The sequence below is a fragment of the Prionailurus viverrinus genome, chromosome F1 (genome assembly GCF_022837055.1).
Source record: "Prionailurus viverrinus isolate Anna chromosome F1, UM_Priviv_1.0, whole genome shotgun sequence".
In the NCBI taxonomy this organism is placed as follows: Eukaryota; Metazoa; Chordata; class Mammalia; order Carnivora; family Felidae; genus Prionailurus; species Prionailurus viverrinus.
Genome location: NC_062577.1, coordinates 66,486,371 through 66,504,171, shown reverse-complemented (window position 1 = coordinate 66,504,171; position 17,801 = coordinate 66,486,371). Strand labels below are relative to the sequence as shown.

General features: G+C 55.5%; 1 long non-coding RNA gene across 4 annotated transcripts; it reads left to right on the top strand.

Annotated features, from left to right (window-relative positions):
• The first annotated feature begins 270 nt into the window (after positions 1–270).
• On the top strand, positions 271–8,240 carry LOC125155327 (uncharacterized). Of its 4 annotated transcripts, none has more exons than XR_007148146.1 (6): positions 271–911; positions 1,023–1,070; positions 2,473–2,636; positions 4,439–4,734; positions 6,408–6,581; positions 7,272–8,240. It is a non-coding gene; the product is annotated as an uncharacterized LOC125155327 (long non-coding RNA). The 4 variants fall into 4 exon arrangements; XR_007148145.1 differs by having other exon boundaries at positions 6,408–7,458; positions 8,047–8,240; XR_007148144.1 differs by having other exon boundaries at positions 6,408–7,458; positions 8,167–8,217.
• The last annotated feature ends 9,561 nt before the right edge of the window (positions 8,241–17,801 follow it).

Sequence of the window (17,801 nt, the reverse complement as noted above, 5' to 3'; positions counted from 1 at the left end):
TCCCACGAGCCGCTCTGCGCGTGGGCCGTCGACGGTGGGGGTGGGGTGGGGGCCCCCCGGTGCGGGAGCCGACCCCCTCCCTTCCGGCCCCGCCCCGCCGGCCGCTGCGGGAATGGGGGGGGGGTTCGGGGGTGGGTGGGCGGAGCGCGCAACCCGGGCGCGGCGTCGCGGCGTCGCGGCGGCAGGTGGACGCGAGGGGCCCGGGCAGGTACGGCGTGGCGGTCCCCGGGCCCCAGGCGGCGGGGCGAGAGGTGGCGGGCCCGCGGCGTTGGGAGGCGGCTGCGCAAGCCGCACCCCCATTTCCACTCCGGGGTGGCGGGGCGCGCGCGCGCGGTCACCCCCGGGGCAGTCGCTTGCTCGCGCTGGCTGCGTCTGCGGAAGTTGCGGTGGGGCGTCTGCACGCCCGGGGGCACTTCACCTGACTGGGGGCCCCCGCGAGCCCCCTCCCGTTGAGAAGCAATTCAGAAAACTTCCAGCCTAAGAGTAAACTTGCTGCCGAGGGCGACGCCCTACGTCCTGAGTCCTGGCGGAGGGGCCACGGGGCTCTGTGCGACGGGTGACAAAAACATGCCTGCCGACACCAGCCGTTCTTGGAAATGTGTCGTGGCTGTTTACGAAATAGCTTTATTGAGACATAATTTCCGCACCGTAAAATTCACCCGTTTTACGTGTACACTTCACAGGTATTTATTGTATTTGCGGTGCAGGCATCACAATCTAATTTTGGAGCATTTCCACCGTTCCGAAAGGAAACCTCGTGCCCAGTAGCGATCCCTCCCCGCAGCCACTGATTTACTTTCTGTCTCTACAAGTTTGTTCTGGACGCTTCCTGGAAATGGAACAATACAGTACTCCGCCTTTTGCCTCCGGCTTTTTCCCCTCCTACCATCATGTTTTTGATATTCGTCCAGGTAGTAGCATTTATCAAAGCTTCTGTCCTTTTGTGTTGCCAGATAATATTCCATTGTGTGCGTATACAGTGGTTTGACTTAACCAGTCCATCCATTCATCGTTGTTTGCAGTTTGGGGTTTGGTGAACAGGACTGCCACGTACAAGTCTTTGTGCGCAGGTAGGTTCTAGTTATCTTGAGTAGACAACCCGGAGTGGAATTGTTGGGGCATAGGGAGTTCTTTGACTTTTTGAGAAACTCCCAAATGGTTAAAGTGGCTGTGGCCAGGTTCCGTTCCTACCAGCGATGTGGGGGTTTCCATTTCTTCACAGCCTCAACACTTACTGTTGTCTGTCTCTTTACTTCCAGCCCTCCAGGCGCATAGGGCTGGTATCCTTATGGCCTTGACTTGCATTTCCCTTTGTCCGGGAAGGAGGAGAGGTCGGGTGTCTTCATGTGTTTCTTGGCCATTTTTGTATCTTTGGAGAAATGTCTATCAAATTGCCCCCTCTTTTTTTTTTTTTTAATTTTTTTTAATGTTTATTTATTTTTGAGACACAGAGAAACAGAGCATGAACGGGGGAGGGTCAGAGAGAGGGAGACACAGAATCTGAAACAGGCTCCAGGCTCTGAGCTGTCAGCACAGAGCCCGACGCGGGGCTCGAACTCACGGACCTCGAGATCATGACCCGAGCTGAAGTCGGCTGCTTAACCGACTGAGCCACCCAGGCGCCCCAAATTGCCCCCTTTTTAATTGGTTTATTCTTTTGTTATTGAGTTGCATGAGTTCTTTATGTATTTTGTCTTAAAAAGAAAACACTTTTTAACGTTTATTTTTGAGAGAGAGGGAGAGCATGAGCAGGGGAGGGGCAGAAAGAGAGGGAGACACAGAATCTGAAGCAGGCCCCAGGCTCCGAGGTATCAGCACAGAGCCCGACGCCGGGCTCAAACTCAAGAACCCTGAGATCATGAGCTGAGCAGAAGTCAGACGCCCCTAAGTTCTTTGTCTTTTCGAACACACAAATAAGATCCTACTGCAGAGCAAACAAGGAGGGGAAGTTCATGACGTTGGAGTTCTGTGGTCCAGATTCAAAAGCAGGCTTCTCCATTCACAAGCAGAGATCATGCGGTCTTGGACAGACCTGCCAGGTTGTCATCTCTGGGCTCCGGGGTTTCACCTGCACAGTGGGTATTGCTGCCTAGCTTTGAGGGTTAAATGAGACTGCGAATTTGCACCTGGCAGAGACCCTACAGGTATCTCTGAAATATTTAGGGAGGGCCTTGGCTTGGAGGTGAGGGTGCCCGCCCCGTTCAGCCCACAGACTTTTCCAGGGATTCCTGGGACAGTGACACCGTAACCCTGATGCGCCCATAAACCTCTCTGTTCGTCCATACCTGCGTCTTCTAATGACCTCAGTTACTTGTAGTTGGTTTCAATTTAGTTGCAGCTGACCCACAGCTGGGGACGATTTGGAGGCATTACCATTTTCTTCCGAAATTTAATGTTTTAATTTGTGTTTCTCCTAAAATTAAAAAAAAAAAAATCCCTTTAAGGTGACTTTGAGCGTCTCCTTACTTATAGGGAAAAAACCCAGTCTTCAGAGCCATAGACCTGACGTCCCTCAGTATCGTTTATAATCAGCCTTTTCCGTCCGTCAAATGCGAAAGTAACAGCCCAGAATACCGCATTCGTGGGAACGCGCCAGGGAAGTGCGAACGGATGGACACGGCGGCTGCTCTTCACAGGTGGAGTGCTTTGGGGTGTCATCCACCCTGGGGACTATGGCACAGGGGTTTGGATTCCTGCTCGACAGGTTAACCGCACCCAGGGCCCCCCCGCGCTGGGCTTGGGGCTGTGTGGAAGCCGAAAGGCGCCTTTCCGAGGTTCTGTGTTTGTGTCGCAGCCTGGCCCTTGCGCCCCGGGGGTGTGATTTCAGAATTGCTCACGGTCCCGGGAATAGTTTCCTGTTTGCTATCGTGTAACAGATTACCTCCTTTTTAGTGGCTTAACCCAAGCTACGGCACCATAGTCCTGCGTGCGGTCTGCCACGGGTGGCTGAGCGCAAATCAGGGTGTGCGCGGGGCCCCGTTCTGTCCGGAGGACCCAGGGGAGAACCCAGCTCCTGGCCTCGCCAGTGGCTGGAGGGGCCGGCAGACTTCCCCCCAGCCTGCTTTGCTTTACTCTTGCTTCTGCAGTCACATCTTTTTACCGACCCTCTTCTGGTCCCCCAGCACTCTCCAGGGCCCCTCTTGACTGCATTAGGCCCACCGAGAATCTATTTTAAGATCAGCTGATAAGCAACTCCAATTCTGTTTGCCACGTGACCCAACAGATTTGGAGGTGTGATAGTGTGGCTTCTACGAAATGCGTACTTGGTTTTTGTCCCGTTCCTGGCACGGAGCTCGGAAAGCCCTTGGAAGTTCCTGGGGTGAGAGCCACAAAGGTGTCTTTTCTTATGCTAATGAGGTGGCTGGGGAAGCCGCTAGGTGACCAGGATGCTGGCCGGTGCCGGGAAGGAACTCAGTGACTGGGGGGTGGGACTGGAAGTTCCTCCAGGGAGGGGAGAGGGTCCATCCATCCCCAGCGGCCAATGAGTTAAGCAACCGAGCGTGTGTCATGAAGCCTCTACAAAACCCCAAAGGACGGGGTTCAGGGAGCCTCAGGGTTGGTGAGCTCGTAGGGATTTGGGGAGAATGGTGCTCCTGGAGGGCACAGACGCTCTGTGCCTTTTTCTACGTGTATGTCTTTTTTTCTCTTAAAGGTTTTTTTTTTTAAGTTTATTTTTGAGAAGGAGACAGAATGAGCAGGGGAGGGGCAGAGAGAGAGGGAGACAGAGGATCCAAAGCGGGCTCCGGGCTCCGTGCGGACAGCAGAGAGCCCAACACGGGGCTCGAACTCCCAAACCGTGAGATCATGACCTGAGCCCAAGTCAGACGCTCACCTGCCTGAGCCCCCCGGGCGCCCCTCCCACCTCCATTTCCCCTCTGCGTTTCTTCCACCTGGCTGTTCCGGCTTCCATCCCTCGAAATAAACCTGTAGTCCAGGAAGGAAAATGGTGTAGGAGTCGCTGTACCAGATGAACTGAACCCAAGGAGGGGGTCATGGGAACCTCCCATCTATAGCTGGTCAGTCAAAAGCACAGGTGACAGTCTAGGCTTGCCTTGACTGGCGTCTGAGTTGAACTTGGGGGGCTGAGCCCTTAGTCTGTGAGATCTGAGGCTGTCCCTGGAGAGACAGTGCCAGAACCGAACTGAGTTTTGGACACCAGGCTGGGTATCCGGAGAATTGCCTGGTGCGGTGAACCCCATTCCCACCACATTGGAATTTGGACCGGGACCCTTAACACGCTCCAAGGACTACTAGGACGTTGACCGCCCTGGGGCCCTGTTACTCTGCCTGCCACAGGACCTGCTTAGTACTTGTGTGATGGCGAATTGTGCCGGCACCCTCTGACTGTGGCTGGCTCTGCAGGAGAGCCTTCTGGAAGAAACGGCAGTGTGTGAGCTGCTTCCTCTCGCTGATAAGCCACCCTTCTCTTGCCCCACAGCCTCTGGTCTCCCCTGGCCCTGCGGCACCCGGCTGGAGCTCTGGAGCTCGGAATCACCCCAGCGTCTCCCTCAAGTGCTGTAACCATTAGCAGCTGAGTGGAGCGCTCGGGACCCGAGTCTGGCAGGAGGAAGCGGGCATCGCGGCTTATGCAGGGTTCTGCTACTTCTGTTGGAGTCTGGGCTTGGCGAGTGGGACGCTGAGACCCGTGCGTGGCAGGTCCTGGAGCGGCGGTGACTTCGCGGCCTCCGCGGAAGCGTGCGGAGAATGGAGCCTTGGAGGGGCAGGGATCCCTTGGTGGGTCAGCCTGGGGGTCCCCATCCCTAACCTGGGTCCTAGTAACCGACCCCGTGTCTGCTCGGGCCTGGACGTGGGGGCCGGCCAGCGTGTCTCGCCCCCATCAGCGGTGCGCTGCTTTTGCCTGGCGACGTGTCCCCAGCCGCTGCCGCTGCGCAGACCCCCCTCGCTGTGCACCTGCGGTCCTGGCGCCATTGCCTCTTCATTCGCCTCCTTCTTCCACGCCACCCTCCACCCTCTCCAGACCGTCTTTCTCCAACCCGCAGGCGGAGAACACTGGGGGGGGGGGAGGCGGGTGCCGCGGGGCAGCCCCAATTTCCTGGGACAGAAAGGGGCCTCTCCCCCTTCTCCTGCCCCCACCTCTTGCCGCCTCTCCCCCCTCCCGCCTCCTCTCCCCCCTCCCGCCTCCTCTCCCCCCTCCCGCCTCCTCTCCCCCCTCCCGCCTCCTCTCCCCCCCACCTCCTCTCCCCCCCTCCCGCCTCCTCTCCCCCCCTCCCGCCTCCTCTCCCTCCTCCCACCTCCTCTCCCCCCCACCTCCTCTCCCCCCCTCCCGCCTTCTCTCCCCCCCTCCCGCCTCCTCTCCCCCCTCCCGCCTCCTCTCCCCCCCTCCCGCCTCCTCTCCCCCCCTCCCGCCTCCTCTCCCCCCCTCCCGCCTCCTCTCCCCCCCTCCCGCCTCCTCTCCCCCACCACCTCCTCTCCCCCACCTCCTCTCTCCCTCCCCCTGCCTCCTCTCCCACCTCCTCTCCCCCTTCCCCCCCGCCTCCTCTCCCCCCCTCCCGCCTCCTCTCCCCCACCACCTCCTCTCCCCCACCTCCTCTCTCCCTCCCCCTGCCTCCTCTCCCACCTCCTCTCCCCCTTCCCCCCCGCCTCCTCTCCCCCCCTCCCGCCTCCTCTCCCCCACCACCTCCTCTCCCCCACCTCCTCTCTCCCTCCCCCTGCCTCCTCTCCCACCTCCTCTCCCCCTTCCCCCCCGCCTCCTCTCCCCCCTTCTCTCCCTCCCCCACCTCCTCTCCCCCTCCCCATCTCCTCTCCCCCCACATCCTCCCCCCCCGCTGCCTCTCCCCCCACCTCTTCCCCTCCGCTGCCTCTACCCCCTCCTCTCCCCCTTCTCTCTCCCCTCCTTTCTCCCCCTCCCACCTCCTCCTCTCCCCCTTCCCCCCTGCCTCCTCCCCACCCTCCCCTCCTCCCTCCCACCTCCTCTCCCCCACCTTCTCTCCCCGCTCCTCTCCCCCCTCTCCACCCCCCACCTCCTCTCCCCCCACCTCCTCTCCCCCTCTTCCCCTGCCTCCTCTCCCCCCTCCCCCTCCCTCCTCTCCCCCCTCCTCTCCCCCCTCCTCTCCCTCCCTCCTCTCCCTACACTGCCTGAATATTGCCTGCACACCAGCCTGGGCAGGAGCTGCTCCCTCTGCCGGCCCCATCCCACCGCCCTCCTGCCCTGCACCCCTCTCTCCTCGGCACCTCGGGAGCTCTGGAACTCAGCCCCCTGCTCCCAGTGTGCCCCCCACCCAGGGCCACGGAAGGCGGTCATGTCCACACGATGCAGTATCACAGGTGTCTGCCGGGGGCTTGCGTGCGACGTCGGCATTTATTATTCACGAGGCGGGGACTTTTATCACCTGCTCCGACCCCCTAAGTCCCCTAAACTTACACCTCTGTGTACTGTTTGTCCTTAGGATGTCGGAGAAGAGAGACGGAGGTGTGCGTCGCCCAACTTCCCCTGAAACCTTGAGGTGTTCTTCTGTCCACCGCCGCTCGTCCTTGCCCCCCCCCCCCCCTTATGACTTAGCAGCCTGCGGTCACCTGATGTCACCAGGGCCGAAAGACACTTTAGAAACGCGGACGTGCCGGTGAGGAGGCTCATCGGCTCCCCCCCGTCTGCCTTGGACATGGCCAGTTTGGGCCCAGAAAGTTCTGTGCCTCGCACGCTTCCCCTTCCCGCCCCACGTGCCCCTGGGTGGGGGTCACCCTGCCTGCTGCTCTGGATGGAGGGGGCTCGCCAGGGTGTAAGCGCCTGCCCCCCGGTCCCAGGAAGGGGGTGGGTTTCAGCCAAAAAGCTGCACCGTATGATTTTGAAACGAACCGGTTCGGTCAGTTGGCTGTGCGCTTGGAGACTAGAACACGAACAGCGGAGTCTGACCCCAGGAATCGTACTGTCCGGGGAGGCGGGCGACAGCCTGAAAATCTCGGAGCGCCATCCCTGCCTGAAATGGTGCATCGCGAGGACAGACGGTGGAAAACGAAGCGTAATTTTCCGACTTAAGCTGCCCCTGGCCTTTTGTGGGGTGTTTGTGTTTGTACATTCTGCAGAATAACGAGCCTGAGACGCAGCGCGCTTAAAGATGGTGACCTAGCTCTCGCACTGCAGCTTAGTCCGGGACGACAGAGGAGAGCTGCTAACCTCTGGGGGCCCGCCGCAGGCCACGCATCTCTCAGGGGTTTGCCGGCCTGCGCGCCTCCTTGCCAAGCAGTGAGAGTCCCGCTGCCTGCTCGGTTGTACTTGACTCCTTCTGCGCCACCCGCTCTGTTTTAATTATCAGGAATGCTCCGGGAAGTCGGCTGAATGCTGCAACAGCGTGGTTCTGTCACGTTCTTAGAACAACCCTGGGCGGCGGGTGGCGACTCCCTCTTGGGGACGAAGAAGCTGGAGGTTGGATCCCTCGGCCAACAATTGAATGCACGTCCCCCGTCGCCGCCAGGCACCAAACCACGTGACCGATGAGCTATGTAAGTAACCTGTCATAGCAAAGGGTGGGCCTATCAAGTTATGTGACCGAGAAGACAACTGGTATTGGAGCGCTGAGTGGGTCACAATTAATGACTTCGTAACCCGTGAAATCCTAGTCGGTCACAGGGTCACAGGGGCGGGCCGGGGGATTCTTGACGCCTGATGGGGCACTGGGGCTGTCCCCTCCGTTCCTGGCGGGCTGGTACCACCTGTCACTTGAAATGAAATGGGACAGGAGCTCCTGTGGCGTCTGGGCAGGGGCTCTGCTGCCTCCCCCCAGTGCTCCTTATCCCCTGTGCCCATGCTCCGCGTCCCCTCTCTCAGTGCTCCTCGTCCCCTGTCCCCAGTGCTCCATTAACTGGGGTTTCCCGGCCTTGCCGTCCCACATGGTGGGACCTGTGGTCCTTGTGGCCTCACAGGAGGGCAGTAGCCTCCCCCACAGTGCTTTCTGTCAACTTACAAACTCAGTGCAGCCCCAGAGAGGAGGAAACGCTTGAGCTAAAGAAGTAGGATTTTATAACTAAAAAAACTTTTTTTTTAAATTTACTTCCACATCCACCATGGGTCTCGAACTCACAACCCTGAAGTCAAGAGTCACACGCTCCTCCGACTGAGCCAGCTGGGCGCCCTGAAGAAGTAAGATTTTAAGGAGAAGTTTCTGGGGCTTTTTTTTGATGGTTTTTTTGTTTTTTTGTTTTTTTTTTGAGAGAGAGAGAGAGACAGAGTATGAGCAGGGGACGGGCAGAGAGAGGGAGACACAGAACCGAAGCAGGCTCCAGGCTCCAGGCTCCAGGCTCCAGGCTCCAGGCTCCAGGCTCCAGACTCCAGGCTCCAGGCTCCGAGCTGTCACCGCAGAGCCCGACCCAGGGCTCGAATCCACAGACCACGAGATCATGACCTGAGCCGAAGTTGGACGCTCAACTGACCGAGCCCCCCAGGCACCCCTTGAGAAGTTTCTGACTGTAGCCCCCTGCCCGATCAGGAGCTGTGAAGTGAGAGAGACTCACTGTTTGCAGGTGAACTGACCGGTGGCACCCGTTGCAGGTGCTGGCAGAACATGGAAAGCTTCAGTCGGGGATAAAAGGCAATTAATTGCTCACAGCGGTAACAGCACTGGCCTTTTCGTTTTCTTTCTAGCTTTCATTGCATCAACCTTTCTTTTTATTTTTTATTTTATTTTGTTGTCTTTAATTTTATTTTTTATTTTTTTAAATTTACATCTAAATTAGCATAGAGTGCAACAATGATTTCAGGAGTAGATTCCTTAGTGCCCCTCCCCCATTTAGCCCCTCCCCCCTCCCACCACCCCTCCCGTAACCCTCAGTTTGATCTCCATGTTTATGAGTCTCTTCTGTTTTGTCCCCTTCCCTGTTTTTATATTATTTTTGCTTCCCTTCCCTTATGTTCCTCTGTTTTGTTTCTTAAAGTCCTCCTATGAGTGAAGTCATATGATTTTTGTCTTTCTCTGACTTAATTTCACTTAGCCTCATAGCCTCCAGTTCCATCCACGTAGCTGCAAATGGCAAGATTTCGTTCTTTTTGATTGCCGAGTAATACTCCATTGTGTGTGTGTGTGTGTGTGTGTGTGTGTGTGTGTGTATCACATCTTCTTTATCCACTCATCCATCGAGGGACATTTGGGCTCTTTCCATCCTTTGGCTGTTGTCGACAGCACTGCTGTAAACGTGGGGGTGCGTGTGTCCCTTCGAAACAGCCCACCTGTATCCCGTGGAGAAACGCCTAGCAGGGCAATTGCTGGGTCGTAGGGCAGTTCTATTTTTAGTTTTTTGAGGAACCTCCATCGTGTTTTCCGGAGTGGCTGCACCAGCTTGCATTCCCAAATTAACCTTTCTTTTTAAAACTGAGATCTACCTCACGTCCACAGAAGCCACGGCTCAAGATGTACAATTCAGGGGGCACCGGGGTGACTCTGTCGGTTAAGCGTCCGTCTCTTGATTTTGGTTCAGATCGTGATCTCAGGGTCATGGGATCGAGCCCCGCGTCGGGCTCTCTGCTGACCGCGTGGAGTTTGCTTTGGATTCTCTGTCTCTCAAAATAAATGACCCTTTAAAAAATGTACAATTCCGTGGTTTCGAGTACGTTCACGAGGATGTGCAACCAGTACCACTAATTCCAGGAAATTTTCGTCACCTCAGATAAACCCTGGGGCCATTAGCAGTCCTCCCCCCCTTCCTTCTCTTCCCCGCCTCTGGCAGCTGCTAATGTCCATTCCGTGTGGATTCACCTATCCCAGAATTTCCTGTCAGTGAAATCCGACAACATGTGGCCTTCTCTGTTTTCTTTCCCTTAGTGTATGTTCTCAGGGCTCGTCCGCGTCCCCGTGTCTCAGGGCTTGGTTCCTTTTTATGGCCGAATGATACCCTGTGGGCGTGTTACGGTGTGTCCGTTCACCGTTTGGTGGACGTTTGCGTTACTGGCAGTTTTTTGGCTGTCACGAATCACGCCGTGAGCGTCGGTGTGCAGGCGTGTGTGTGGACACGTCTCGGCGTTCCTGGGTGTGCGCCTAGGTCACGCGACAACTCCAGGCCACGCGGTCTCCGGCGGCTGCCCTGCCTTACGCTCCACACCCGCGGTGTGGACGGCTCCCGTCCTCCAAGTTCCTCGCCAAGATCTCTTGTCTGTCTTCCGATTCCAGCCACCTAGTGGGGCAGAAGTGGCACCTCGTTAGGGTTGCCTCCGGCATTTCCTTAAGAACTAAGGAGCATCTCTCCATGTGCTTATTGGCTGTCTGTGAATCTTCTTTGGACGAATATCTGCTCGGATTCTTTGTCCACGTTTGACCTGGCTCATCTGTCTTCTTATCACTGACTTGCAAGAGTTTTTGTACATTCTGGATACAAATTTCTGCAAATACTCCCGTCAGGTCACGGTCTGTAGCGCCCTTTGGTACACAGGAGTGTTTAATTTTGGTGAATTCCAATTGTTTATAAAGTTTATTTAGAGAGCACATGTGCACGTGTGAGCCAGGGAGAAGCAGAGAGAGGGGGAGAGAGAGAATCCCAAGCAGGCTCCGCGCTGTCAGCACAGAGCCTGACACGGGGCTCGATCCCACAGACTGCGAGGTCATGACCGGAGCCAAAGTCCAGAGTCCAACACTTAACCGACTGAACCACCCAGGTGCCCCTTGAGGGATTCTGATTTCTTCTTCCTCGTTTGCTCATGCTTTAGGCACCCTATCTAAGAATCCGTTGCCTTATCCAAGATCAGGAAGATTTATACTTCTGTCTTCTTTTTTTTTTTTTTTAATTTTTTTTAACGTTTATTTATTTATTTATTATTTTATTATTATTTTTTAAAATTTTTTTTTTTAACGTTTATTTATTTTTGAGGCAGAGAGAGACAGAGAATGAACAGGGGAGGGGCAGAGAGAGAGGGAGACACAGAATCCGAAACAGGCTCCAGGCTCTGAGCGGTCAGCACAGAGCCGGACGCGGGGCTCGAACTCACGGACTGTGAGATCATGACCTGAGCCGAAGTCGGACGCTTAACCGACCGAGCCACCCAGGCGCCCCGTAACGTTTATTTATTTTTGAGACAGAGACAGAGCATGAACGGGGGAGGGTCAGAGAGAGGGAGACACAGAATCTGAAACAGGCTCCAGGCTCTGAGCTGTCAGCACACAGCCTGACGCGGGGCTCGAACTCACGGGCCGCGAGATCATGACCTGAGCCGAAGTCGGCCACTTAACCGACTGAGCCACCCAGGCGCCCCACTTCTGTCTTCTTCTAAGAGTTTTATAGTTTTAGTTGTTACATTTAGGTCTGTGATCTTTTTGAACGTGTTCTTGTTGTGTGAGGTCGGGGTCAGCCTCTTTCTTCACGTGGACATCCGGCTGTCCCCATCTTTGTCCGTTGAATCCTCGTGGCACGCTGGTTAAAACTCCGTTGATTTCTGGGCCGTGGCTCTCCCGCATCGGTCACGACGTCTGTCTTTGTGCCGTCGCTGCGTCTGCCAACTCCAGCCCCGTCGTGAGCGTTGAAGTCCATCACCCACTTGCTCTGTTAACCACTGGTGTGCTTTCTACTTTCAAACTTGTTTTAAGTTGGTTTATCTTGAGAGAGAGACCGCACAAGCAGGGGAGGGGCAGAGGGAAGGAGAGCAAGAGTCCCAAGCAGGCTCCGCGCTGTCAGCACAGAGCCCGACGTGGGGCTCAAACCCGTGAGCTGGGAGATCGTGACCGGAGCCAGGGTCGGACACTCAACCGACTGAGCCACCCAGGCGCCCCGTACCCTCCCTTCACTAGTTTTCTGAGTTTCTGGCTGAGGATACAGGTCACCTACACGATGCCAAATGGACTAAAAACCTTCAAGTGCTGCTGTTTCCTACGTGGTTCGCTCTGAAATGCCATTCTCCAGAGAGGAACCAAGCCCTTCTCACGGAAGCTTCTAGGCCCGAGCTGTTATGCCAGACAACTAGAGAGCTTTGGGCTTCGGTGGAAAGGACAGGGAGGTTGTATTAGGGGCGGGGTGCTTGCTCCCTGGGGCTGTATGCCAGCGCGTTTGCACGTGAAGCGGTGTGGTGTTTGAGGCCTGGTGGCAGGAGGGTGCACGTGAACGAGGGCCGTCCGCGAGAATCACTGAAGTTGAGGCGGTGACTAGGGTTTGTCACACAATTTCCCGTACGTGTTTGAAAGTTTCCAAATAAAGTCAGGAGACGCACCATCTAGCACAGGGGAGGCCCCGCGGGCTGAAGATGGGACACTTTGAGCACCAGAACTACAAATGACTGCATTTGGTTGAAACTCACCGATGGCAGGGCCCCGGGGTGGCTCAGTCAGTCGAGCGGCCGACTCTCGATTCCAGCTGAGGTGAGGATCTCACGTTTCATGAGATCGAGCCCCGTGTTGGGCACAGAGCCTGCTTGGGATTCTCTCTCCCCCTCTCTCTGCCTTTCTCTCAAATAACATTAAAAAAAAAAAAGAACTATAACTCCCTGATGGTAGGAAAGCAATCATTTGTAATGACAGCTAAAGAAAGGAGAAGGAAATAAAACTCACTGGACAAAATTGGAAGTGGGAAGACAATAATTCGTTAACATAAAACTTGGTCGTTAAAGGGAATGAATAAGTACTCTTTTCCAGCACAGTTGCTGTTTTAAGCCACACTCCAGCTCGTAGGTGCAGAAGAAACCATGGGAGTAGAGAATCATTTTGTAAGCCGTAATAAAATGCCTGTTTCAGACTCGTGAACTCCTTGGATCAGATATTTAAAACAATTCTTTGTTAATGTTTACTTATTTTTGAGACAGAGAGGGACTGAGCGTGAGCAGGGGAGGGGCAGAGAGAGAGGGAGACACAGAATCCGAAGCGGGTTCCAGGCTCCGAGCTGTCGGCACAGAGCCCGACGCGGGGCTCGGGCTCATGAACATCGGGATCATGACCTGAGCCGGTGTCAGGGGCTCAACCGGCTGAGCCACCCAGGCGCCCCTGCTTGGGTCAGGTGTTGATGGCCGTTTTATGATGGAGGGAGCAGGCCGTCACCATCTACACTTGCTGATTACTTCAGCATCGCTACAAGTGAGGCGAGCGGATGTAAGCTCCCTTCAATGTTGTTGAAGATCACACCATCTCTAAAGTATTCTAGCCAAGAATAGCCCGTATCTAAAACTCAGTTGTGAGTTTCCAGTCTGAAGGAGAGACGGGGTTCGTGCGGCCCCTGCCACAGCACCCCTGTCTAAGGACGGCCGACCTGCCTCCAAACACAGGGGCCTGGGGGGCTGAGAGGTCTGGTGCAGAGCTGTGGAGACCTAAGAGAAATGACAACGAGTAGACGTTTGGACAAGACCACGGAAAGGTGTTTCTGAAACACTTGGTGAAATTCGCCCGTTATTTGATAATAAAAAGTTATCCTTAATTTTTTTAGTTTGGTCACGGCACTCTATTTACATAAGAAAATGCCCTTTTTTGAGATGCACACACACTTCGGCAAGTGGGGGGGCGGGTGGGGGAAACCATTCCGGCAAGATGTCGATGGTTCTTGAGACGTGGGGATGGGCTCGTGGGGGCTCATCGTGCTCTCTTTCTCCGTGTCTGCGGAATGTTTTGTCACGAAGAGTTCGGCATCCGCAGAATCTGAACGCTGTCGTGCCCCCCGCTGCCTCACGCTGTCCCACGTCACCATCATCCCACCTGGGTCGCCACGGCCTCCTCGTGTTTCTCTTCTGCCCTGATCCCCACAGCCGCGGCGACCCCGTGTTGGGAGGTGGGTCCTAGGTCTTTACTCCGCTGCCTCCCTCTTGTTAGGAAGAGCTGAGCCCCCTGGGCCCCCGCCTGAGCCGTCCCCTGCAGCCCTGAGCCTGTGCCTCCTTCCCATCCCTTGCTCTGTGTCAGCCTCCCTGGCCTCCTTGCCCCAGGGCCTTTGCACTTGCTGCTCCCCCCCCCCCCCCCCCGACTTGACCATGCTCTTTACGCTCTTTGTTCAGTTGTCAGTCTCTCAAAGGGCCTGGCTGGCCACGCTGCCGAGCCCTCCGTCCCGTCCCTCCCGTCCCCTCTCTGACTTTGTGTGTTTCACTTACAGACTCACCAGGTGCTCTACTCACCCGTCCTGTTGATTGTCTTCCCCAGAGAAGAGAAGCCCCGGGAGAGAGGGGTTTGTGCGCTCTGTTCACGGCACCTGAAGTGTTGGGTGAGGCGGAGGGCGTTAGGTATCAGTGTGGGGACAGCAGGCACCAGTGTGCCTCCGCCTGCTGTCCAGGGAGCAGGTGAATTGAGGCAGGCGAGAGGAGTGATGTGTCCAAGGCGTTGAGAAGCTGGCAGAGGCGGCGTCCAGAGCAAGGACAGGTCTTCCCGGTGGGGGTGCATCCCGGGGTGCAGGGAGGTGACCGATGTGGGGCTGGCCGCGTGCAGAGTTCCCTTCTGATTCATCTCTGTTTCCAGTGAAATCGGAACCCGGGTGGCCAGCTGGGCGGGAGCAGCAGAGCCCGGGAGGGTCCCGGCGGTGCAGGGCGCGGGCTGGGAAGGCATCTGGGGGCGGCGTGGCCACCGGCGAGGCGGGGACACAGGCCGTGGGGACGCTGGCAGTCCCTCGTCTGTGTGTGTCTGTGGCTTTTATCCCCCGATACACTCATTACCAAACACGTCTGTTCAGTTTTGCGTCGTTCAAACGAGTATTTTCCCAGCTTTTTCTGCTGTCACCAGAGCTTCAGGGAACTGGCTTGAATGTGTCCACGTGCACACATGTGAGTGTCTCCCGGACGCGTGCCGGGTGTGGGATCAGGGCCACTCGGTCCACACGCCCCCAGCGGCCTCAGCAGCTCCTCCGTCGTCTGGCTGCGTTCTGATGGCGTGGACGGTCACGGCATAACCTCCACCTGTTTGGTGTGAAGTCAGTGGTCCGTAAATGCTGGGGCCAGACTTAGTAGCAGACCGGAGACCCCTTAAGTGGTATTTTTGGTAGTGGTTGATTGAAAGGAATATATCATTAAGCGAAATAGGTTATGAAGCGGAAAGTACGTATATGTTAAACTTCGTTTTGTGGTTTCTATGTTTCTGTAATAAACATTCAGTGCTTTTATAACAAAAAAATCTTATTTTTAAATAACTTTTTATGTTTACTTATTTATTTTGAGAGAGAGAGTGCATGAGAGCCTGAGCACGGGGCGGGGCGGGGGGCAGAGATGGAGGGTGGAGAGAGAATCCCAAGCAGGTTCCGCACGGTCAGCACAGAGCCTGACTCGGGGCTCGAACTCATGAACCGTGAGATCGTGACCTGAGATCAAGAGTCGGATGCTTAACCGACTGAGCCACCCTGGCGCCCCGTAACTAAAAAATTCTAATAAGTTATTTTCATTATTTAAAATGAGGTGCGAAAGATTGCGTAGGAGACAGGAGGCAATTTTAGCTCCAGTGTACCGAGCCTCCTGTCAAGTCTACACTAGAAATTTTTAAAAATAAAGTACGGGGCCGAAAAAAATCTCACCATTGGGGCCTGCCTTCAGATTCTAGGAGTTCTAATGACCAACAGTCGCCGTGCACAGCACCTGCGGATGGGCGACTCGGTGATGACACTGGCCGAAGTTCGCAGGTGGAAAGAGGGTGGGGTCAGAGGGCGTGTGCAGTGGGGGTGGTTCCTCTCTCCTCCCTCCCTCAAGCACACTTCCTGGAAACCGGTGTTTCTGAATCTGCACGATCCCGTGGAACGGTAGTGTTTGACCTCGGCTGGTATTAAAATCCCCTGGGGAGCTCTTAAAAAACACTGATGCTGTAAGACGAGCCCCAGAGATTCTCGCTCTGTCCCTCTGGGACGGGCCAGGCGTTGCATTGGTGGTTTAAAAAGGAAAGAAAAAGCGACTCTCGGCTGAACGCACGATCAGAGTGAGAGCCAAGGCTTCACGACGCGGGCTGCCCGGCTCTTTCCGTAAGGGGTCAGAGGTCAGATGGTGGCCGCTCTGTGCTCTGCCGGCACATCCTCTCCTCTGCCGCGTGGAAGCGGCTGGAAGTGCGGGAACGCGTGCGGCTCTGTTCCAATAAGACTTCAGTTACAGAAAGCTGGTGGGTCGGATTTGGCGCAAGGCTGTGGTTTCCTGACACTCGCTGTAGAAGATGTAAAAATGTTAGTTTCCTATTTCACTTACTAATGGTCAAATCTGAAGAGAAGAACGCTGTGGTTTTGTGTGATACAACGAAAAGAGCGTAGGATTTGGAGTTAGAAGCCCTGGGTTCAAATTCTGCTCTGAATTTGCCGTGTGGCCTGAGGGAAGTCACTTATCCTCTCCAGTCCTTGTGCTTCAGAGAAAGGACAGTAATAACGTACCGTGCAGCGTGATTGTAAAGTCGAGTGCGATAAGGTACGTGAACACGTTTCACACGTTGTAAATGCTGGGCACACGTGCTTGGTGCTCCTCGTCTTAAAAATTCGTGTGTAATAACCGTTAAATATTTAAAACTGAAGCATATGAGAAACGTTGAATTTAAATGTAATATAAGCATGCAGACTGAGAAAAATTAGTTTTAGATTATGCGTTTCTCTTTCTTAAGCCAGCAGAGTGATTTTAGGTGGGTAAGAGCTGCTTTTAAAAGAAGGTGGTTGGGGCGCCTGGGTGGCTCAGTCGGTGAAGCGGCCGACTTCGGCTCAGGTCATGATCTCGCAGTCCGTGGGTTCGAGCCCCGTGTCGGGCTCTGTGCTGACCGCTCAGAGCCTGGAGCCTGTTTCAGATTCTGTGTCTCCCTCTCTCTCTCTGATCCTCCCCCATTCATGCTCTGTCTCTCTCTGTCTCAAAAATAAACGTTAAAAAAAAAAAAAAAGGTGGTTGATGGGGCGTCTGGGTGGCTCAGTCGGTGAAGCATCCGACTTGGGCTCAGGTCATGATCTCGCGGTTTGTGAGTTCCAGCCCCGCATCGGGCTCTGTGCTGACAGCTCGGGGCCTGGAGCCCGCTTCGGATTCTGTGTCTCCCTCTCTCTCTGCCCCTCCTCTGCTCGTGCTCTGTCTCCCTCTGTCTGTCAAGAATAAATAAATAGGGGCGCCTGGGTGGCTCAGTCAGTTGAGCCTCTGACTTCAGCTCAGGTCATGATCTTGTACTCTGTGAGTTCGAGCCCCATGTCGGGCTCTGTGCTGACAGCCCAGAGCCTGGAGCCTGCTTCAGATTCTGTGTCTCTCTGCCTCTCGTTCTCTCTCTCTCTCTATCAAAAATAAATAAACCTTAAATTAAAGAAAAAAGAATAAATGTAAAAAAAAAAATTTAAAGAAAAATACTAAAAATAGAAATACCATGGGGTACCTGGGTGGCTCAGTCAGTTAAGTGTCCGACTTCGGCTCAGGTCATGACCTCATGGTTCGTGGGTTCGAGCCCCGCGGTGAGCTCTGTGCTGACAGCTTGGAGTCTGGGTCCTGCTTCGGATTCTGTGTCTCTCCTCTCTCTGCCCTTCCCCCACTCATGCTGTCTCTCTCAAAAATAAATAAACATTAAAAATAAAATAAAAAGATGGCATAAATATACGTTTTTCCAAAATGAAATTTTGTGGGGAAAGATTGATCTTCATCATGGTGAGGAGATGGGTACCGGGCGGGTCGGAAGCTACAGGAGGTGGAGGTGGAGGGCGCTGGTCAGAGTGGAGAGGAGGTCCGGGAAAAGCCAAACCATGGGCGGCGGAGCACCCCGGCCTTGGGGAAGAAGGGCCGGAGCCAGAGGGGGCAGGAGGGGCCCAGGGACAGGAGGGGGCAGGAGGGGCCCGGGGGCCCTGGGGATGGAGGCCAGGCCACATCCGGGGCAGTGGGGCGGGGGGGCCTGGCCCAGAAGCAGCCTCCTCTTCCCCTGCGCCGCCTGTGTGTGTCCCCCGCTGGGCCCTGAGGCCCAGGTGCCGGGCCGCCTGTGCGGCATCACTCG